The sequence below is a fragment of the Myodes glareolus genome, chromosome 18 (genome assembly GCF_982192425.1).
Source record: "Myodes glareolus chromosome 18, mMyoGla1.1, whole genome shotgun sequence".
NCBI classification, from domain to species: domain Eukaryota; kingdom Metazoa; phylum Chordata; class Mammalia; order Rodentia; family Cricetidae; genus Myodes; species Myodes glareolus.
In genome coordinates, this window is record NC_142043.1 from 18,752,347 (window position 1) to 18,777,396 (window position 25,050).

Here is a 25,050-nt window from a genome sequence, read left to right on the forward strand (position 1 = left end):
CTTGGTCTATGAGTTCAAAAGTTTAGAGTCCCCCTGAAACTGAATGCAACAAAAGATTCTCAAATATTTAATATCAATTCCAATTATTCTTTTACAGATTTGAGTAAATGTGAGCAATTATTCAAACTGAAGAAAGGTGTATATATTTTGTGACTACTTTTATTGTGCGAATCTCTGGGAAACAGTGTAATACTTCAATAATGCACACCATGCATCATGCTCAATTTATAGTGGGTAACACTTCTACTTCCTCAAATATAATTTAAAAATATTCAGTCAGTGCATAATTTTTGAACATTTTTTTGTAGTGTGTGCTGTGGAACAATGGCGCATGCATACACTGTGCCCTAATCAAATCGGATATAATATGATACAGGCTTGCCCAAAGGTATTCCAAAATTACACATTTTGATTCACCTGTTTTGGGGTGGAGCTCAGGCATCTGCAGTTTAAACAAACGTCTCAGAAAATACTCATGCTGGTACCAGCAAACTGTAATTTAAGCGGAGAAAGTTGTAGAAGAGGCATTCAGCAGTCTAGAAACTGTTTCAAAGATGTGTTTCTGTGTGCAATGGTAGCATTTTCCCCTTTCCCACTTAGAATATGCCACCTATATGAGAACTGGTTATTTGCTTATTATCAATTATCTCCATAGCATTGAAATAAGTTTTCTGCCTTCTCCATGGCACCAGTGTAGGCATGGAGAAAAATTCATAACTCGTTTCTTTTCTTAGGTTGTGCAAAGTTGGGAAAAAATATAAAGTAGTTGACAAAACATGGAGAAGTTTCTCCTCCTTATAGTAATGTGATTATTTCTGCTTTTTTTAGTTTTTGCCTTTTTGAGACAGCATTTCTCTCTGTCGCTTGGCTGTCCTAGAACTAGCTCTGTAGACCGGGCTGGTCTCCAACTCAGAAATCAGCCTGCCTCTGCCTCCCAAGTGCTGGGATTAAAGTCATGCACTACCACTGCCCTGCCTGGAATTTGAATGTCTGCCGATAATGACAAGGCACCAGAAAGAAGTCCTCATAAACCGCCATTGATTTGTTCTCATCCTCATGGAGTTTCTTTGCATCATCACAATGACTGTTTATCTACCATCAGCCCAGGGCTATTCTCTGTCACTGTCCCAGTGAAAATCGGCCTATGGCTTTCACTCACTTCAAGAAGAAGTCTACGTCTGGAACTGACTGAGCAGGTCTATGTGGGGTCTTCCACTTTTCTTTTTTGGAGCCCCATCTACTTTATCTGCTGATTTCTTAGACTTCCCCTAATATTTCATGTAAAAGGAACGGTGGGCTGTGTCCTGCTACCGGGCTCCCAGCTAGCTACACCAGAAATAATTACATGGAAACTGTATTCTTTTAAACACTGCCTAGCCCATTAGTTCTAGCTTCTTATTGGCTAACTCTCACATCTTGATTAATCCATATCTAATAAACTGTATAGCACCACATGGTTGTGGCTTACTGGGAAAGATTCAGCATGTTTGACCTGGTGGCTGGTTCCATGGCGTCGGCTCGCTGCCTCTGCCTCTTTCTCCCAGCATACTGTTCTGTCTACTCCACCCACCTATGTTCTGACCTATCAGGCTAAGCAGTTTCTTTATTAATTAACCAATGAAAGCAGCACAGAGAAAGAAGACCCACCTATATCAATTTCAATGTATAAACAACTTCCTGCCAAGAGGGCCTCCTAGTTTTGACTTACTGTTCAGATTCCTACTCTGTATTTGGTGCTCATTTCACTGATGTCCTCTCATGGGAAACCTACGAGGAAAGAACCAATTATTCTGATATGATTAGCTCCTCTATTTTCATAAACCACCAGGTCGTTAGAGAAAAGAAATCAGCAATAGCTGAACCCATTAACTTATGCCATTGCTTTGACAGCTCTAGGAGAGAGTTTTCCATTTTACGGATGATACCCATGAAGGTGAGGGGACTTAGTCAAGGCCTTGGAAGCTAATGATTAGAAGGGTTGGCACTGAAACCTAATGGCCTTCTTTTCACCCGTTATCTGAACCTTTGTATTCTACCTAAGTTCTCTTTTGCTTAAGTGCCTTCTCTGTTAGGTTGGTTATTCCTTCAACATAGAAACCATATCTTAGGGTTCTCCATATTCCAGGTTTGTAGTGAATAGCCCAAATCACAGTAAAAATTTGATTAATACATTATTAAATCATGTAATAAATTCATAGTACACTGACCTTGGCAAGACGTAAAGAGCAGCAGAAATCACAAATGTGAGTAGGGTCACCCAATCACAGTCTATTTAATACCCCCTTATAATATATAACTCAGAGTAACCACAGTGATTTAAAGCTTCTACCTTAAGCTTGTTATCAGTCCCGTGCAATAAAAGGCAGGCTTGATTTACTTGCATTTGACCTCTAGAATCAACGGTGCAATTAGGAATGGTGTGTTCTTTCTTTGTAGCTATTTTTTGATTTCTCTGTGGCAAGGGACATTAGTTTCAGCTCATGTGATGTATGTCAGTGATGGGCTCAATGATCAAAGTGCTCCTACTTCTTTGTGCTCTGAAGCCTCACAACTGTCAATCCTTCCTCTCAGTGCTCTTAGACAGTACAGGCCAACTGTGCTTTGGACGACTCAGTTCAGATGAGCTCTTAACATGTGCCTGATCTGGAAAACACGACCTGCTTGTTGTGTATGTAGCTTTCCAACTTCCTGTACATTTAAGCCTACACCCTATGCTTTGGAGTCAGAGAGAGAAAGACTTAGGTTAAAGTTGAAGCTTTAAATGTAAGTTAAAACAATATGCAGAAACTCTCCATGTCTTTGTCTTCTTATTCATAGGATTACTAGAATTTTATTAGTAGGACTGATGAGAATTAAATTTAAGGAGTTATTATAAGGATTAAAAGTCAAAGTTTATATAAAATATCTCTTGTATTTGACATTGCATTTTTCACATTTCCAATAAAGCTAGCTACATAAAACTAAGTCAATTATTTTGACCCAAAAGCCTGAATTCAGATCCCCAGAGTAACACACTCAGCTTACACACATATCTCATTTTCTTAACGATTTCACCTCTTCTATCTCTGACAATTTAATAAAAAAAAATCACGATGAAATACATGTTCCACATTGCCTTTCTTTCCTCAGTCTATTTAACTACTTTTACGAAGTTCTGCACAATGATAATTAACTCTGTTGATTGTTCATATACCAGTTATAAGCCTCTCTACCAATAAGTGATGATCACTTGTTGAGTTCATATCTTACCCACTTAACAGTGAGTGACTTGGGTCAGTAGGGTGGCTCAACTATACAAATTTATTTATCTACCAAACAGGTAGATAAGCTTATGATGAATAGAGTACCCCTGCAATGCGATCTTCACTTGACCAACCATACAACAAAGTATAGATATGAATTTGTGGATGATTCTAAAGAGTATGTATACAAATGTCGGGGCAAGATAAGTGATAGAACATATGTGTCTATTCCCAAGTATCTCAACTTCTTTCTCACCCTACATAAAAAAATCAAATTCATCAGTCATTAACTTACCTAGTATCAGCCCTTCTCAAACGTCTTCTGTCTCTTCTATCATTTTGCTTGTATAAGATTGTTCATTCTGTCTTAAATGATCTGCAAAAAAAAGTGCTTTCATATCAAACCCTTTAAAGAAAAGAGAAGTTCTGCTTCTTTCACTATATTTTTCCTCATGTTTCCTCTCCAATGGAGGAGTAAAATTAGACACCAGGGTTTTCCTACCTTATCTCATATAAGATCAAATCATGCAGGTTAGAGTAGGAGGAGGCTTCAATAAAGATTCAAACACACACACACATGTATATATATATACATATATATATGTATATATATATATATATATATATATATATATATATATATATATATATATATATATATATATATAAACTAAAGCCTAGAGTGATAAAAGAGTCATCCAGGGCCAAAATCAAATGATTTTTGATTCCATTCCTAATTTCTTTCTGAACATTCATATTGCCTTCTCTTGCTGTAGGACCCGTTCCATAAGGTAGCTGTATTAACTGTTTTCATAATTTCTCTAATTAACATTCAATGTGTATTAAAAATGATAAAACGTTAGGATTTGTAAAAATACGGTCTGTAAAATCTTCCCCGTATAGACCGACAGTTTAAAATATTTCCCTAGTTCTGCTTTATGATACTGTGAGTTTTGAAAATGACTTAGTTTTTCTCAGTGATTGCTCAGATTTCAGAGAGAATGAACTCCTGGCGGCTGAGCCTATGATAATTGTTTCTATGTATTAGTCATAATCACTTTTTAAGCAGCAAAGCCTATTACTGTTACAGAGTGAGTTTCAGATGCCCTGCAGATTTGAGTAATTTTGGGTAATGCATCTGTGTGTGGTAAAAAGATTTTACAATGCCTATAAAATGTTGCCTCATGACATGTTCAGCAGTGAATCTGTGGCACCATATAGCAATTTCAGTGCTTTTCATTAAACACCAGATATCATTTACATTGTGCAGTTTTTAAACAAGAGCCATACTCTGAGAGAAGGAGGGTCTTCAAGCTGCTAGCATTTGAGAGTCCTGAATGGATCTTGGAGTCTTGTAAATATGTTTCTAGAAGCAAAAGAAAACAGAAAACACATACAACTGAAAGACATACGCAGGAGAGAGCATTCTGTTTTCCTTACATCATTCTTAACTACATTTAAGAGCGTTAGTGTGTCTTCCAGCTTTCCTCATCTAATCAGGACAGATCAGAGGTCTGACTCTCTGCAAGAGACTTGCATAACATGCAGTTTCCCACATAAACATAATAGGAAGATAATGGGTAAGGCAGATGGAAAGCAAGTTCCTGCTTTTTTGTGATACTTAAACTTATCTTTCTTGTCTTCAACTGCCTTTAGGTCATTGTTGTTATTGTAATTAAGTTTCTTAGAAATAGTTACTTTTTCATTCGATCAATTTACACATTTGTATTTAGTACCAATATGTGTCTTGCAAGTGGACAGAAGCCCAAGGGGAGAAATGGATATGAGAAAATGGGGTCTATTTAAAACATTTTTTTCTCCTCAAAGGTGGTAACAGCATTGCAACAAATCAGGAATTTCAGTTTCTCCACTAAACACTAGGGTACTTTTACTTGCAAATATCACGTATTTATTAAAATCATCCAAATCTACATTCATCATCTTTGTCTAAAGCAGGTTTATCTGTGACTAAAGGAGGTTATCATACTTTGTTTTGCCAAAACAGCATACAAACTTTGCCTTTCTTTATCACTAGATTTATTCTCACTGAATAAATACCATGAAGAGAAGCTAAATATGAGGGAATGGGAAAGGAGTGAATGCAGGTAATGGACAGGAGTGTGTGTGTGTGTGTGTGTGTGTGTGTGTGAACATGTGCAGGTGTATGCACACACATGTGTATGTTTTATATAAAGTTGTTATACGAAAGTTTCAAAAAATTAAACTTTTCCTAGTTCTAGTTCTGTCCTAGGTTTTTGGAGGTAACACTGGATGATTAAGTGCACACATTTGGAGTGAAGATTCTTAACATCCATTTTGAATGCCAATTCTAACTGTAGATAAATTCATTAATTTGTATAGCTCTTGGGTTTGGCTAACTTGAGTCCATGATACTTTTTTTTTTAGTACATTTTATAATAAAGTAAAAGGAAGAAATGAATTTTCAGTGAATTTCAAAAAATAATTATCTTAAACCTATAAAAATAGGGCCTTGTATTTATCCACATGACACCAGTTCTTTCAAATCGCCTTTTCCTAATGTATGATGGTAACTGTGTAAGGTAGAAGTCAAATTTAAGTTCATATCTAAACCCTGACACCACTCTGTAACCTAATGGAAACTTTCAGAAGCAAATGAAAGCTATTGCTACAAACACTTGAACACTTGACCCTGGTCCCTTTGTTTTCACAACAGTGCATTACGTAGACAATATTAAAAAAATCTACCTAGACTCATAGGTCCTGATGTAACTCTCAATATACATGCCGTATGCCCAACTCTTGCACCGTAGCCAATACACAAAATGCAGATAAGCTTTAAGCTCAGTAGGTATCAGAAGACACTGGAAAGAGCCCTGTATTTCATTATGTTTTGAAAATTTACTCAGCCACAGTTTGCTGAAGATGCAGGTAGATACATGCAGAATTATGCTCATTAGGCAGTGTTTTGGAGACTCTAGAACTGCACAGGTCATGTGAATTTATGGTCTGCTTTCACTGTATGTTTGTTATGTTTGTTCTGGCAAGGGAGGCAAATATGATCTACTTGGACTCCAGACTCTAATTCCATCACTAACTGCCTCTCCTTATGATCATGACTTCTCCTCTAGGAACCCAAATTTCTTTAACTACAAAACTGATTCCTTAAGGAAGCACTTTCCAAAGTAAGTATGCTAATGTGTATCTGCTATACACAGAAAACGGCTCAGCTATATTCCTTTCTACTTGTATCTACCTGAGTTGAGCCAAACTACAAACGTATATGAATGTATTCTTGTTTAGAGGAACAGTGTGGCCAATGATTTATGATCATTATCCTTATTGACAACAAGGTTTTGCTTATTTGCATAAAGCCCCAGCACATAACACTGGACTTATTTACCAAGTAGCAAGATTTAGAAAATGTATAGGCCTTTTTTTCCAGTCTTTCTGGCAACCTCAAAATGCAGAGCCTATGCAAATTTTCTCTGGAGAGAGAACTGAATGCAGAGGCATTGGATTAGGGTACATGTTTGATGAGAAATACTTCAGGAGGAATTCTGGTATGTTTATCGGATGAAACTGACCCAGGTAGAGTTTTGTACTGTTCCTTAATTGACTTCTCTACTTACAAGAAGAGAGTAATAACAGTTCCTTCTTCCATATAAGAATGCTGTTCCATTTTTTGTTCGGGTACTTAGTGAACAATGACATGGTCGTATGGATTGCAATATTAAGTAAGAACTCTGTTCTCGTGAGCTTCTGTCTTTTGACAAATACAGGCAATACATACATAGACAGATTATTAAAATATTCCGAGAAGAAAAATGGCATGAAGAAAAATGAGACAGAAAATTACTGGGAGGAGAAAATATTCTCTTAAATGCAAATGTTGATGTTGTGGAGAACCCAGAAACTTTAAAAAAAAAGTGTTTCTAGGAGCTAAAAGAATGGGACAGTGGCTGGGAGAACTGCCTGCTCTTCCGGAGGACCCGGGTTCAATCCCAACAGTTATATGGAAGCTTGCAGCTATGTATAACTCCAGTTCCAAGGTTTCAGACACCTTCTTCTACCCTCTGTGAGCATTAGGAACCCATGTAGTGCACAGAAATACATGCATAAAAAATTCCCTTACACATGAAATGAAAATTAAAAAAATTAAAGAAGAAAGACTTTCCAGGAGTAGTTTGTAAATTGACAAGATAATATATGTACAAGGAAAGAGCTGGGTTTAAGTCCCAAGACCTTATGTCACAAAATTATGCATATATAAGAACTTATTATTATTCAAATTTAAATTAAACACAGGCATTCCTGGCTTGCACAGAGAAGTTTATCATTAAATGATGTCTCCCAGCATTGTCATGTATTCTACCTATTCCTAAAGTGGAAGAGAAGACCTTTAAGAAAAGCCAGGGAGAAGAGCAGAAACAAGTGCAGATTCTCTATCAATTTCTGCTTTAGGCTATTTCTGCCAGGTCCCTCTTCTCCATCTCTACACATCTCCTGACTGGAAGCCCTGGGTTGTGTCAGCATCATAATTTACCAAACAGGAATGGAAGGAAGAAGTAGGGCAAGGGGGCCAAGAGGTCAGTGAATTTCTTGGAACACCACTTCAAATCATAGTATGAATTTGAGGAGATGATAGAGGTAACATTAGATCTCAAAGAGTAAGGCTAGAGGGATAGTCCCTCAGACAAAGTCATTTCCCATCTAAACATTAGGACATGAGTTTGAATCCCCGAATTCAAATAAAATCTAGACACATAGTGCAAGCATTTGCAATCCTGATGGTCTTGTGAGGACATAGAGACAAAAATAGATTTTCTGGAAGCTTGCAGGCTGAAATACTGATGTCCCCTAAGTTCCACACACCATGGCATATATGATACTTTACACACACACACATACACACACACACATACACACACACACGAGATCATAGAAGGATAATGGCTTAAATAAATAAAAGAGCTGGAAGAGAGGAGCAGAAAGAGGGAAGGGACAAAGGAAGAACTAAAGAAGAAGTTTGTTCTGGTATCTAGATAAAAAATCCAATTTTTGATGAGGGACTGACCTACACATCTTATAAGATGTTAGGTTGCTGAGTGTCAATGCTCAGTTGTATTCACATCAATAGTTATTAGAAGTGAAAATCCTAATTTCTCCAAGTCTAGGCAATGGAGAGTACTTTCTCTGTGAACAGTGATCAATGCTCATGATAAAGTCTCCAAACCTTGACAATCTTCTCCCAGCCTAAACATTTCTAATCAGGTTCTGAAGGCTTGTAGAAAAGAATTTCCCAGCCATGGTGTTCACATTTGTTGCAAGTAACTTTTATTTAATCTTTTGAAGGAGTAGACTGGTAATACAGTAATTTTGTTTTACAGACAATTAAAAGAGAAAAGCCTCCTCTGCCCAAATGATCTATGTAAACCAATAAAAGTCACTTTGAGGCCTGGGTAATTATCTGGATAATTATCTAAACTCTTAGCTCTGCTCTTCCAGGCTTCTGGTAGACACGCGGTGGAAACTTGGATGATTTGAACACTTGGCTAATTCTAAAGGCCAAATGCCTGTAGCACTAAAGAAAAAAATATTTACCTGTTGCTATGTTAGAATTATAAACTTCAAAGAGAGCAATAACTGCTCCTGTCGGTAAGAAATGAACTAAGGTATTATTTTCCTTAGCAGAGGACATGATACTTGCTTTGATAGCAATTTATGCTATCCTAGATTTCAAGGGATTGAATGCCTCACAAACATCCCTTATATTAGTATCTGGTTGATTCATTTCAATGAGACTTTTTTTTTTTTTTTACTTTTTTGAAACAGAAGGAGCACAGTGAGTTTTCATAATTTATTTATATGCCCAAGTCATAAACCTAAAAGTTTGTGGTTCTTTGTATTTTCAGTTGGGAAGGGGATAAAAAAGTGATATTTGTTATAAATCAGAGTTCATGTGCTTTGATTTGTACTTGAATTCTTTTCCCAGAAGACTAGCAACAGACGGGGCGAATGGTGTGGGATTTCCACTGCGGACACGCAACTCAACTCACTCCCAAGATAAATCAATATAAAGAATTACTAAACTTTAATAGAAATAATTATCTTATTTTACTGTACAACTTTTAGGTGTTTATTTGTAATAAAGGACACACACACACACACACACACACACACACACAAGTGCTTGACATACTAAGCCTTGACAGCTGATATGTATTTCCCTTATTCTCAAAGCCTCTGTGCTGGTTTTTAGTGAAATCTTAACCCTTCAAAAGTTATCATACTTTGATTTCTTTGTTATCATACTTTGTGTATCAATCACTTTTACCACCCCTCAACTTTACATATACAGACTTATGTAGTGTTACTAAACCACAGTACCTAAGATTGCTAGGCACATTTACTTCCATGATATGAATACAGCATTGGATTGAGATAATGGTGCCAAGATATTTTTTTTTAGAAAGTAATTTTATTAAATTATAAAATAAAAGTTTCCATTTCCGCCCATCCTCCCAACACCCTCCCACTCCCCACACTCCCTCTCCATCCATAAGAGCAGTCAAGGTTTCCTGCCCTGTGGGAAGTTCAAGTTCCTCCCCCCTCCCTCCAGGTCCAGGAAGGTGAGTGTCCAGACAGACTGGATCCCCAAAATCCAGTATATGCAGAGGAAACAAGTCCCAGTGTCATTGTCAATGGCTTTTCAGAAAGACTCCGGGCCAGCCACATTCAGAGAATCCGGCCACATTCAGAGAATCTGGTTGGATCGCGTCCTCGTTCAGTCCCAGTCCAACTGGCCTTGGTAAACTCTCATTAGATCCGTCCCCTTGTATCAGTGGGTGATCGCATCCCTCGCAGTCCTGATTTTCTTTTTCATTTTCTTCCTCCTTCTGCTCCTCATTTGGACCTTGGGGGTCTCAGTCCGGTGCTTCAATGTGGATCTCCGTCTGTATCGCCATCCATCGTCAGATGAAGGTTCCCTCTGGTCTTGCCTTCTTTGCTCACGTTCTCTTTCCTTCTGCTTCTCGTTTGGACCTAGGGAGTTAAGTCCTGTGTTCCAATGTGGGTCTCTGTCTCTATCTCCATCCATTGCCAGATGAAGGATCTATGGTGATAAGCAAAATATTCATCATTATGGTTATGGACCAAGACCGGTTCAGGCACCCTCTCCTCTGTCCAGAGAACAATCTGGGGATCTCTCCTTGGACCTGGGATCCCATTTATAATCAAGTCTCCTGTAAACCCTTACAGATGAACTTCGAATGGCCAAAAGGCACTTAAGGTCATGCTCAACCTCCTTAGCGATCAGGGAAATGCAAATCAAAACAACTTAGAGATATCATCTTACACCTGTCAGAATAGCCAAACTCAAAACCACCAATGATAGCCTATGCTGGAGAGGATGTGGAATGAGGGGAACACTCATCCATTGTTGGTGGGAATGCAAACTTGTGCAACCACTGTGGAAATCAGTGTGGTGGTTTCTCAGGAAACTGGGAGTCAACCTCCCTCAGGACCCAGCAATTCCACTCTTGGGAATATATCCAAGAGATGCCCTAACATACTACAAAAGCATTTGTTCAACTATGTCCATAGTAGCACTATTTGTAATAGCCAGAACCTGGAAACAACCTAGGTGCCCCTCAATAGAAGAATGGTTAAGAAAGGTGTGGAACATATACACATTAGAGTTTTACTCAGTGGTAAAAAACAATGACATCTTGAATTTTGCATGCAAATGGATGGAATAGAAAACGCTTTACTGAGTGAGGTAAGCCAGACCCAAAAAGAGGAATATGGTATGTATTCACTCATAAGTGGATTCTAACCATAATTAAAGGTCTTTGAGCCTATTATTTGTGATCCTAGAGAAGCTAAATAAGAAGGTGAACCTGATGAAAATCATGTAGCTATCCTCCTGGAGATTGGAAATAGACAAGAGTCCCAGGTAACCTCGGGTGCATGGGGAGGTGGGAGGCTTGTTGGAAGGGGAGAGGGTTAGAGAGAAGGGAGTAGGGGAGGAATGCGGAAAGCTCGGTGGACTGGGATGGGGGAGAGGGAGGAAGGATGGACATGGGAGCAGGGAAGAATATATTTTAACTAATGGTGCCAAGATATTAACTGGCAGATAAAAATCTGAAGCTCAGAGACTTGATACAGCTTGCTTAAGGTTCTACAGGACACAAGTCTTCAGAGACATAGGATTCCATGTTCAAAGCTACTGTTCTGGTGGGTCCTCAGAAGATATCCAGCCTTGTCCTAGCCACATAGTGATATAAAAACAAGGGCATCTGCCTGAATCCCTACTTCATCATTACTTTCATGTGTATTTTCGATGCTATTTGGTTTATTTTATACTCAGTTATTTCATCTATGAGGCAGGAATAGACCTGACATACTTCTGTTCCTATCCAAGTTGTTTTTCTGTATTCCACATAAAGTCTATATAAAGATTTCAATCCTGTTAGGTGAATGAGAAACTAATGGCTAAGGGCTGTATCATAACTAATTTTTGTCTTTGAAATCTTGCTCGCTCTTTAATTTTCTTTCTCAAAAAGTTCACAAATATCTTAAAAGTACGTTCAGTGTTTGTATTTAGGAGGGCTACTATTTTTTTTAGTTAATTTTGTACCCAGCCACATCAATGAAGGTGTTTATCAGCTGTCGGAGTTCCCTGGTATAATTTTTGGATACTACTATATCATCTATAAATAATAATACTTTTACTTTTATATCCCCTTGATTTCCTTCATTTCTATTATTTCTCTAGCTTGAACTTCAAGTACTGTATTGAATAGGTATGCAGAGACTGAACAACTTTGTCTTGGTCCTGATTTTAGTAAAATTGCTTTGAATTTCTCTCCATTTAATTTGTTTGCTATAGTCTCGCTATAAATTGCCTTTATTTATCTTTAGATAATAACATTTTATTCCTAATCTCTCCAAACTTTTTATCATTAAGAGTGTTGGATTTTGTCAAAGGTTTTTTTTTTGGCATCTAATGAGATTACCATGTGTTTTTTTTCTTAGTTTGTTTATATAATGGATTACATTGACTGCTCAACTATGTTCATAATGATTTTGTTCATAATATCCAGAAACCGGAAACAATTTAGATGTCACTCAACCTAAGAATGGCTAAAGAAAATAAAGTATATTTACGCAATGGAGTTTTACTCAGCTATTACAAAAAAAATGGCAACATAAAATTTGCAGGCAGCTGGATGAATCTAGAAAGCATCAAGCTAAACAAGGCAACCCAGATCTAGAGAGACAAACATGATATGCACTCCCTTTTAAATGAATATTAAATGTTAAGTAAAAGATAATCACGCTACAACCCACAAACCCAGAGAAGTTAGATAAAGAGGAGAGGTCTCGGGGGGACACATGGATTTCTCTGAGAAGGGGAAATAAAATGGACTTCGTTGATGGACTGGGAGTGGGTGGGAATGGGAATAAGAAGGATCAGGAAGTGGAAAGAAGGATAAAGGGAGATAGTATAGGGAGAGACATCTGGTGCTGGGGCATTTAGGGGAGATAAAGAAACCTAGTAAAGTGGAAACTTCCTAGAACCTATGAGAGTGACCATATTGGATGATATGGAACCTGAACAATCTGTCTTCTGTAACCAGGCTAGGCTCCCAGTGGAGGCACTGGGACACCAACCCAGCCACAAAAGCCTATGACCCACAATCTGTCCTGCCAATAAGATGTATTGGGGAAATAGTGGCTCAGAGCTTGTAGGAGTGACCAAACAATGATGGGTCTAATTTGAGGCCACTGTGAAGAGAGGGAGCCCATGCTAGACACTGAATAGATGGCAAGAATCTAGAAGCTGAATAACTCTTAGACCTAGGGTAGAAAGACCCAAACACAACCGACAAACAAACCTACCAACCAACAAACAAAAAGTCAATGAAATGATTCCTAATGACATTCTTCTATACTCGTAAGATTGGTGCCTAGTCCAAATGATCATCATAGAGGATTCCTCAAGAATTGATGGAAGCTGATGCAGAGACCCACAGCCAAACATCAGGCAGAGCTCAGAGAACCTGGCGGGGTTAGAGAGTATTGTAGGAGACAGGGTGGTCGAGGATACCAGGAGAGCATGGCCCACAGAATCAATTAAGTAAAAATCACAGGGGCTCACAGAGACTGAAACAGCAACTACTGAGGCTGCATGGGTCCCTGTTAAGTCGTTTACATATATGCTCCAGTTCTTTAGCTTGGGACTCCTGACAGTGGGAGTGTGTGTGTGTGGGGGGCTGTCTCTGTCTCTTTTGCCTGCTCTTGGGACCTTTTCCTCCTACTTGTTTGCCTTGTCTGGCCTTATTATGAATACATATGCCTAGTTTTACTTCACCTTCTATGCAATCCTTGGTTGATATACTGGTATACGTGTTCTCCCCCCCCCCCCCCCCACTTCCCAACCCTTCAACCCCCGAGACAGGGTTTCTCTGTGTAGTTTTCGTGTCTATCCTGGAACTAGCTCTTATAGAATAGGCAAGGTCTGTTCATTTTTTAAGGGAAAAGGAGGAACAGTGGAGCTGGGGGAAGAGGGTTGGTGGCAATGTACTAGTTTGAAGGGAAGCTGTCATCAGGATGTATTGTATAAGAAAAAAAAAATTTAAAAGGTCCGGATGAGCCTAGGATAGCACCTAGCACAGGGGCCATGCGCAATCGAAGTTCACTGACTCTAACAGATACCCGGAAGTAAGGGTGGTCAAAGTATCTTTTTCTCTGCATAGAGTGTTCTTTGTTCTTCGAGATAGGCGGCCGCTGTATATCTATAGTTCTTGTGACCATGACTCATCATGGAACAGGTAATGAAAGACAATCTTCAGGGTCCTGAAAAGTCAGATCGTACCATAACTCTCCAAATCTTCGGGATGTAACGCGAGTCGTTCTAGGAGTAGATTATCAAGCTAGTGTTGGAGGAAAGTGTTGGTGGGGCCAATAGAGTTTCCGCTTCGTGCTGCTCTTGGCAGGCTGCAGGCGACCTTCTGTCTCCATAGCCCTGCCTTCTGCCTGCTACCTATTCTTAACCGCAGTGCTGTGGTGGTATTAGGGAACACAATAATGTCTGCTAATGCCGCTAACACCTTGGTAATATCTGCCTCTCTTCAATTACTTTTGTTTACAAATTACTCCTAATTTTGTTCTTAAAAGCTAGTTAAGAACAAATGCTGCTAGAATTGATGGGGAGCTAACTACATGATTAAGTAATTACGTTTTTTAAAGCTTGCCTTACACTAGGACTAATGATATGTCAACCAGTCGCAGAAACCCCAGATAATGAATGAGAAATGTTTATATGTACTTAGTCGCTTTTAAATCTCCCTTCACGCTAGAGCTGGTACGGTGCATTGGCTACTGGGAGGAAGAAAGGGAGTGACGGCTTGGCCTCACTCGCCTTTGTGTGGGACACAAACTCCCACGAAGGCTTCTTTTCTGCCCCAACCGGCTCTTTACTTTTTTCTAGTGCTGAGTTTTCAATTGACTCACTGATGAAAATGCTACATCATCTTGTTGACTAAAGAGTTGAATGAATTTAACTAGTAAGTGATTGCCCTTTCACTGCAGGGACCTGAATTGGCAGGGAGCTTTTGAGGAGACAACAATAGAATTAGAGTTAGGGCTGCAGAGGCCCAGCCATCCTCCAAGTAGTGGCTTCTACAGTTTGTGTGTAGCTGGGAGGCAAGTGCTGGAATGACAAGGGACAAGAAAGAGAATGGGGAAAGAAGGTCTTTCTGTAGCTACGTTTGAGAAGTCTTTTAGTGATGAATGTATGGCCTGTACACTCAAGGGCAGTGAGTCCTCAGAGCTGCCCTCCTGAAAGGAGTATAGGAACATAGTTTCCCATTGAGGATAATGTCTCCTCAACTATATATCCTATATAGTTAATAGGATCACCAGCAATTTTTTAGTTGAAGGACGCAGTATAATAACTTTATGTCTGTGTATACACATGCATTTATATATGAAATTGTAAAATAACTATATCAATACATTTCATCTAACACTGTACTACCCATGATATATGCCTATATATTTATAATTTATACTTACATGTTAATATGCATTTACATATAGTTATACACAATGTACATGCATATAAAAACAGGACAATAACTGTTCAAGTGATTGCTGTGATTATATGCATACATTTGTTGTTATAACTCATGTCTACATAAACACAAGAGTAGATAATTGCTATATATATATTTATTGTACCACATAAACAGTAATGTATTATGTATTCATGCTCATATTCTCAAAAAGGTATAGTTTACCAATCATTTGAGAGGATGCAAGAGTTACTAGGAACGATGTAGTTAGATCAATGTCTTGTCTGCGCAATGATAGCCAATTATCTCCTTGTTTAGTCTAGAAATTACCATTTGCTAGGCTTTCTTAACATTTTCCCCACAACCTTTTATAGGAGAATACAAATTATAACATCAACCTGGTAGATTTCTGTGAATAGAAAGTGAGACTGTGTTTTTGTACACACGTAAGTGAAGTTTATTCTACGGTCCTATACATCACAGATAATCAACAAATGCAAGTTTCCTGTCCTCAGAACTGTAACATAACTCTAATGTTAACTAGCAGCGATACCCGAGATAAGAAATATACTGTGCAATTTTCTGTACTTATGAAATTTAAAATATCTCTCTTTTTTAATTCTGCCATGTTATAATGATAGTACAAACTGGGAAGGTTCATGTCTAAGTAAGTGGATGATTTTAGCTAACTCTGATGATATAAATGGATCGTAATTAATGAATGCCTTAATAATTCTTCCGGTTTCTTCTTTATAGACGAGTTATTTCCTGCCTGGTGGTGAACATACTCAGTGTACATACATTTAGATATGAATACATATGTACATATATGCACATGTGCAGTTTTTATGTACCAGTTTTAATAAGGAACAAAGGTACATTAATTGGGGTTACAAAAAATTCTCTTATAGACTTTTCTCTGTATCTACATAGTCTATCCTTAGCAGTAGGTATTTCTTCAAATTTGCCACAATTCTGGCGACATTTCCTTTCCTTCAGGAGGACATTTTTCTTCATAGAAGACTCATTTGATAAACTGATCATTAGCTATCCATGACTATATTTCATCTTTAAAAATCTTACTTTTCTGAGAAATTTAATTTCACGGATAAATCTTTTATTTATATATAAGTATATTTATATACACATAATAATATGAATAATTATGAAGGCAGAGGCTGCTTGTTTGTTTCCTGGCAGCTCAGACCTGAAATAATCACACAGAAGCTATATTAATTACAAAACTGCTCTACTTATTAGCTCAGGCTTCTCGTTAACTAACACTTATGTCTTAAATTAACACATTTCTGTTATTTTGTATTTTACCACGAGGCTTGTGGTTTACCTGTAAGTTCTGAATGGCAGCTTGTGTCTTTCTCCTTTGGTGGCTTCATAACGTCTCCCCGACTCCACCTTCTTTTCTCCTTTATCTATGCTTGGAATTCCCTCCGTGCTCTATTCTGCCCTACCTCTAAGGTTCTTCCGGGTGTCTCCCTGATGCAGCTTATTCTCTCTCTATATCTCTTCCAGCCTGGAAATATTCTGCCCTGTAATAGGCCAAAAATAGCTTCTTTATCAACCAATGGTATCTAAGCACATTTACAGCATACAGAGGGGAATCCCACATCATAATTTTATATATATATATGCATATGTATATGTATATATGTATATGTATATGCTTAGATAATTGTTTTGTGACAACTAGGTAACTATTTTGATGTCACCAGAGGCCAGTTGTACTGTAACTTGCAGTAACCTCAGGCAGCTTAGTCATTATGTTTCTTGCTATTGTGGCCAAATGACTACCATAAACAACCTCAGGGAAGATGTATTTGGGTTCATATTTTCATAGACGACAGTTCCTCAAGTGAGTAGCTCATAGCAGAGCACAGCAGCTTTCAGTCTGGTGACCAGGAAGCAGAGAGAAAGGAATACAGGGAAGGACCAAGACTAGACATTGCTCTCAGTGATACATCTTCAGCGACCTCCATTCTCCAACTAAGACCATCCTCCAATAATGCCATTCCATTAAGACTCTAGTAGGGGATTGAGTCATTCATTAAATCTAGAAGTATGCTTACTAATCTCCCAGGTAGTTCCCCAGTTGAGTCTTCACCCAGTCACAGTAAAGTTCAACTATCAAAAGGAGATACGTCATAGCTCCCCCAGGACGTTACTAGCTCGGCTACCTAGCTTTACTTGTGCACAGAGCTCATTTTAAACTGAAGTCAGGTAAAGTTAGAGTCAGTCCACTGTCATTTCTCTGGCTATTGAAGGCGACAGAGCCATGGTTAGTATTTCAGTATTGTTTTTCCATCATCACTCCATCCATTGTTGCAGAATTGGTACCTGTCAGTTCCCATTCATCTGGAAGAGTCTGACTGCACAGTAAACACAGGCCCCACCTGTGCTTCTGACAGTATCTGTCAGTGACTGACACCAGGCGCAGTATACATCAGCTCAAGTCAGCTGCCACTTCAGAACCTGGTTGGGTAACATTAAGTAGCATCGAAATGTCTACCTAGCAGCCACATCATCCAACACCACAGCTGAAAACAACTGGCAAAGTGAATGTTGAATCACTTGGGATGGGGGTAGGGGAATCAGAGGCTGATGGATTTTGAGTCAAATGTCCTAAATGTGATTTAAATGCCTTTCTTGAACCTGCCAAGTCCCCTCCAGGGCAGAATGTATACAAATAAAAGGGTGATAGGAGATACCTATGCAATATAATAATGTGAGAAAAAAATCACATTACTGTTTGACTTTCCAAGTAGGCACCAAAACTGGAACTTGGGAAAGACTACAGCATTTGGAAGGAAGTCACAGCTATCTGAGGACAAACTCTCCTGGTTTTCTACATCATATTTCCCAGTGCAAGAGCTGAAAGGTAGATAAAACATAAACCATAAGCATTGAGCTTGTATAGTTTTTCTACTTAACTTCATATTTATTTCTGAAATGTCTATGGGATATGACAAAGAAAAGGGAAATAGAAATACAGTACAGTCAGAAATTACATGGGCCCCACTTAGTATCCTCAAATGTTTGGAGAATGATCTCACTTTGCATGAAGATATTTGAAAAAGACTAGACAATCATAACTACCATTTTCTCATACACTTATCACTCCCAAATCATCCACTACCCCAGCTTGGAAGAAGAGTGTAACAGTTATTTTCTCCCACTGAATCAAAGCCAGAATCATCCTATATACTGGATCCTAGAGTACAGCAATATTCTCTTTTCAAAGCAGTTAGCATTTATAGAAATCCATAGAGTCACATCAGGAGCTTGAGTAACACATTATCACATCAAACATATCAAAAATAAATATTTTCTTTCTGTTGACTTTTTTTGTTCAATATTAGGTGAACTGCTGATGCAATAGACAAGTTCCAGAAAGTTCACAGGAATGAGATAGCACAGTAACACTCAGGAACATGTATACTCCTTAGAGAATGGCATTATTTATGTGGCTTATTTATTAATTATAGAGGGGAGAAGCCATATAATTAATAAACAATAAGCAAAAATGTGACTCTAGTTGTATCTCAGTGGTAGTGCACATGCTTTTATATATGGAAGGTTCTATGTTTGGTCCCCAACAACATAATAAAAAATGAAGTTATAATAGAAAGAAAGAAGTCAAACTTTCACTATTCTCAGATGATATCATAGTATATATAAGTGACCCCAAGGATTCTACCAGGGAACTCCTACAGATAATAAACACCTTCAGTAATGTGGTAGGATAAGATCAACTCAAAAATATCAGTGGCCCTCCTATATACAAATTATAAGGAAACTGAGAAAGAAACCAGAGAATCACCACCCTTAACAATAGCCACAAAAAAACACATAAAATATCTTGGGGAAGAACTAACCAAACAAGAAAAGACATGTTTGACAAGAACTTTAAGTCTTTGAAAAAAATTTGAAGTAGATATTAGAAAATGAAAAGATCTCCCATGCTCTTGGATAGGTAGGATCAATATGATAAAAAAGGCAATCCTACCAAAAGCAATCGATAGATTCAATGCAATCTCCATCAAAATCCCAACATAATTCTTCACAGACATCAAAAGAACAATACTCAACTTTATATGGCAAAACAAAAACCCAGGATAGCCAAAACAATCCACATCAAGCTCTTTTATAGAGTTACAGTAATGAAAACAGCTTGCTATTAGCATAAAAGCAGACAGGTGGACCAATGAAAATGAATCAAAGATATTAACCCACACACCTATGAACACCTGATTTTTGACAAGGAAACTGAAAATATATAATGGAAAAAAGTAAGCATCTTCAACAAATGGTGCTGGCATAACTGGATGTCAGCATGTCGAAGAATTAAAATAGATCCATACCAATCCCCATGCACAAAACTCAAGTCCAAATGGATTAAAAACCTCAATATACATCCAACCCAACTGAACCTGATAGAAGAGAAAGTGGGGAGCAACTTTCAATGCATAGGCACAGGAAAAACTTCCTAAATATAACCACAGTAGCACAGACACTGAGAGAAACAATAAATGAATGGGACCTTCTGAAACTGAGAAGCTTCCGTAAAGCAAAGGCCACAGTCAAGACCACAAAAGACAGCCTATTGAATGGGAAAAGATTTTTCACCAACCCCACATCAGACAGAGGACTTATCTCTAAAATATATAAAGAACTCAGAAATTGGATGTCAAAATGTCAAATAATCCAGTTAAAAAACAGGGTACAGATCTAAACAGAGGATTCTCAACAGAAGAATTTCAAATGTCTGAAAGACACTTAAGGAAATGTTCAACATCCTTAGCCATTAGGGAAATGCAAATCAAAAGATGAGTCTGAGATACCATCTTACACCAGTCAGAATGGCTAAGATCAAAAACACCAATGATGGGTTATGCTGGAGAGGATGTGGAGTAAGGGAAACATCCATTTCAGGTGGGAACGCAAACTTTTACAACCACTTTTGAAATCAGTATGGCAGTGTCTCAGAAAATTGGGAATCAACTTACCTCAGGACCCAGCAATGCTACTCTTGGGCATATACCTAAAGGATGCTCAATCATATTACAAAAACATTTGTTCAGCTATGTTCATAGCAACATTATTTGTAAAAGTCAGAATATGAAAGCAACCTAGATGCTCCTCAGCTGAAGAATGGATAAAGAAAATGTGATGCATTTACACAATGGAGCACTACTCAGCAGTAAAAAATGATGACATCTTGACATTTACATGCAAATGGACGGAACTCGTGAAAACCATCCCAAATGAGGTAACTCAGACCCAGAAAGATGAACATGATATGTATTCACTTATAGGTGGATACTAGTTGTAAAGCAGAGGATAATGTCTGTAGTCCATGACCCTAAAGAAGCTGTGTAATAAGGTGAACCCTAAGAAAATCATATAGATCCATCTGGAAAGGGGAAATAGACAAGATCACCTGATGAAACTGGGAGCATTGGGGTGGAAGAAGAAAGATGATGGAAGGGAAAGAGTAGGGGAGAAGGAGAGTGGGGAAGAGAATGTGAGGGAACAGGATGGTTGAAATGGAAGAAGGACAGAGATAACAACAAGGAAAGAGATATCTTGACTGAGGGAGCTATTATGGGGTTAGCAGGAAACTTGGAACTAGAGAAATTCCCAGGAATCCACAGGGATGACGCCAGCTAAGACCCTAAGCATTAGAGGAGAGGGTGTTGGAACTGGATTTGCTCTGTAGTCAGATTGGTGAATATCTTAAATGTCACCATAGAGTCTTCATCCAGAAACTGATGGAAACAGGCAGAGACCTGCAACGCAGCACTAGGAAGCTCCCAAAGTCCAGTAGAAGAGTGGGAGGAGTAAGAATATGAGCAAATATGTCAAGACCCATGATGGGGACACCCACTGAAACTGCTTACCTGAGCTAATGGGAGCTCAGCAACTCCATCCAGACAGGGAGAGAACCAGCATAGATCCAAACTAGATCCTCTGAATATGGGTTACAGTTGTATGGCTGAAGCAGACTGTGGGGCCACTGGTAGTGGCACCAGAATTTGTCCCTACTGCTTGTATTGGGTTTGTGGAAACCCATTCTCTTTGAATGGATACCTTGCTCAGCCTCGATATAGTAGTGAGCCCTTGGACCTTCCCCAAAATAATGTGCCTTACCCTCTCCGAGGGATGAATGGGGGTGGGGCAGGAGAGAAGATAGAAGGAATGGGAGGAGGGAAGGGGATGGAAAACTGAGATTGGTATGTAAAATTTAAAAAGATAGTTTGTTTTCTTTAAAAAAATTCATCTTTAAAAATATTACTTACATAAATTTCCCATTTTTCTAAAGCTCACATCTTCACCAACCACTTGGTAGATGAGGCATATGCCAATACACTACACCACAAAAATAATTTAGATGATGACTCTCTGAACAATAATTAATAACTGGAAATTTATAGGCTAGTTGATGAAAATGTATGAGTGTTAATGCTCACTAAGAATATTTGGTACTAGAATGGTTTCTCTCTTTAGGATAGACAGGACAAGTTCCCTTAGTCCTTCGTGCTCCTTTGGCAGACATGGTCACCTCAATCATTCCAAAATAAACAGGATCACTTAAACTATTACTAACTGAGGGACAAGGAGTTCCTTTAGCATGTGCTTGAATAGTATGTATCATTTGTTAAGATTAAATATAGCCACATGATGACCTTATAAGGGAGGAATGTTGACAGAATCTAACATGGCACTCATTAATAATAGGTTAAGGAAAGATATTCCTCAGGTTAGGTCTGGTACGTGAATTAAGATCAATAAAGGAGCTGTAGTAGAAAGAGGGAAAGGATATTTATGTCATACTTGGAAAGAGACTACCGTTGACCTCTTTAAAATAGTCCCCTTTCCTGACAGTATACCTCCTCTTAAGGGATACACACACACACACACACACACACACACACACACACACACACACACACTCAAACAGATTGAAAGATCTGGTTAAAAGGTTCTGCCCCTTTTAGTTTCTCAAAGTTTTGAGTACTAGAAAACAGTATTGTTTTTCCTTTTGATCAAAGAAAAGCAAGCTTTGGCACCTCAGAAAGACTCTGAAAGTGGCAAGATGTTCTTTACAGTGATTTCCTGCCTGTACAGATATAAGAGGAAGACCAAAATAAGAGGGAAAATGGAAGAGGCAAGCACATTGTGGGCCTCAGAATTCTAGTCCGAGTCTACCATATAGAATGGACATAAAAATGAGTGCTTAATCTTCATGGCAAAGTAAAATTACAAGGCATCTCTTATGACTTGAGTCTGAGCTCTTTTCCAGCCTCCACCCCTCATTACCTGCTTAGACTAAAGATAGGTAATGCAGGCAGAAGATGCTAGAATGAACTAGGTCATGACTGATGAAAACGTTCCTCAGTACCCTGTGCATAAACTATGAATGTGACCATCTCCTTGAATTCACAGGGTGCAGTTTAGGTAATATTTGCCTTTAAACAACAGCATGGTAAATTACAGAGACATGATGAAAACACTAGGTGTATATATGGCTTTTCAGGGTCTCTAACCCATGCTAATTTTGTTAAATACTATGCAAGAGTTATGTCCCAAATTCAAATTCCCTAATGGTGAATGGCTGGTAGAATGCTTTATGGTCACTGTGGTTGCAATCATGAGTAGACACAATGAACACTGGGTTGCTTACAAATATTGGCTAAAATAAAATAATGAATGAGTTAAAGAATAATTAGCTGCTAGCATGGATGTCGAACTGAGCCCTTGGGAGTTACAAATGAAAATACATGGTGTTTAGAATACAGGTAACATATACTGTTACTCGCTATGGGCATCAGATTATGACATGCATTTGATCAGTGTAGAGTTACACAGTCATCTGGGAGGCTTTCTCAACAATCAGAAAGAATTTGGTTTGGATGCTTTGTTGAGAAGATATTTCCTGCCATCAGACAGTGTTAATGCATGCTAATATATACAGGCTGAGAGCACTACCTGAGGTTGTTCATGGCTCATTAGGAGTGTTCAAATGATGTAAAAACAGAAATATTATTGGGCTATATTGGTAAAACACTTTGATTATTTTACTTATTTGTTAGTTTTTAAAAGTTAGTTTACAGAATGATAGGTTTTATTATAATATTTCCACACATTATATGAATATATTTTGTTCTTATCAACCACTTACTTCCCATACTTTATCTGACCCTTCTTGCTGGTCTGCATCTTCCCACCAAACTCATGCCATCTGTTGTCATGCTTTGTGTATTCTGTTGCCTTCTCCTCACTCCCCACCCCATTCCATAAGATCAGTTTAGAATGTGCTCTGGACTAAGCAAGTCAACTTCTCAGAGTTCATGAACCTGAAAAAAATGTAAGAAGGAAAATGAATTTTACAATGAAGAAAATCAACTTGAATAAAACACGTCGGAAAATATGATCCATACTGAGTTGTGGTGATATCACTAGGAACTTTTGCCAGTTAAAGTGTAAAGATATGTAAAATCAAGTTACTTATTAGAGTGTCTCAATTTTCTCACCTGTTGAAAGAACCAGTTAGAGGAGATTAGCCATAGCATCCCTTCAAGATCAATATGAGCCAAAATCAGAAATGCTTTCTCAATTCTGCAAAACCACAATCTTTCTACCACTTTGGGTCTATGGTCCAACATTTATGCTTTGATCTCTCTTGATCAATTTCCACACCCGTATTTTCCTCCTCTTAGGTTGAGTACAAATTGGGGAAATTTACTTGACTGACACTACCAGCTTTGCTGTTGAAGAGTAAATGAGTTGCTTTTTCTCACAAGGGTTCTATGATGGCAACTGTGAAAGGCAAAAAAGGGGGGGGGGGGTAGAAAAAAGAGAAAAAGAAAAAAAGAAAGAGAAATATGTATAATGTATTTATGAAGTAAAGCATTAGGACATACAATGATGATGCCAGAGCAAGGTAATGATAAATATAAAACTACAGAGATGTCTTGAGGCAAATAGTAATTTATTGCCCTGTCACTGGGAGCCACACTCTATGACAGGGTACACAGGATAACAGGATTGAGAGGAAAGAGACAGATGTCATGGTCATTAATGACAGTTCTTCTGATTAAGGTAAAATTTTTATCTGATTAAGGAAGAGAGGGGTTTGTCCCTCAGGAAAGAAATGATATGCAAATTGGAGAAATGGGAATATTTAAGATGTTTTCAGAAAGTTAGAATAGAAGTCTAATTAAAGAGGATGGTTCATGTAGGGAAATACTAAGGAATGGAGGTCCAGCTGGGATCTGTGTGGATGTCTGTGAACTGTGTCACCTCAGAAGGTCCTAGGATCCTTGTGAGATGAAATCATAGGGCCATGCTGAGCCAGTTGTGTCCTTCGCTGACCCTGATAAAGCTGAATTTGCCTCTCACTGAACAGCAAGAGAGATGGCCTCTGCATACTGAAGAGATGGTCCCCACCCCTCACCACAGACCAGGGTGAACCACCCTGTAGTCATGCATGTAGAGAAGCTGACTTTACCCATTTACCCAAGGTGGGTTATAAATGGAGATTGCATTTTCATTTCCCAGCTGAACAATCACACAAAACTATATTAATTACAATACTTTGGGCCAATAGTTTATGTGTATTCCTAGTTAGTTCTTGCATCTTAAATTAACCCATTTCTATTATATTTATTTTACCATAAGACTCATGGTTTCTTAACTCTTGTTTCTTGGGCAGCTACATGGCATCTCTT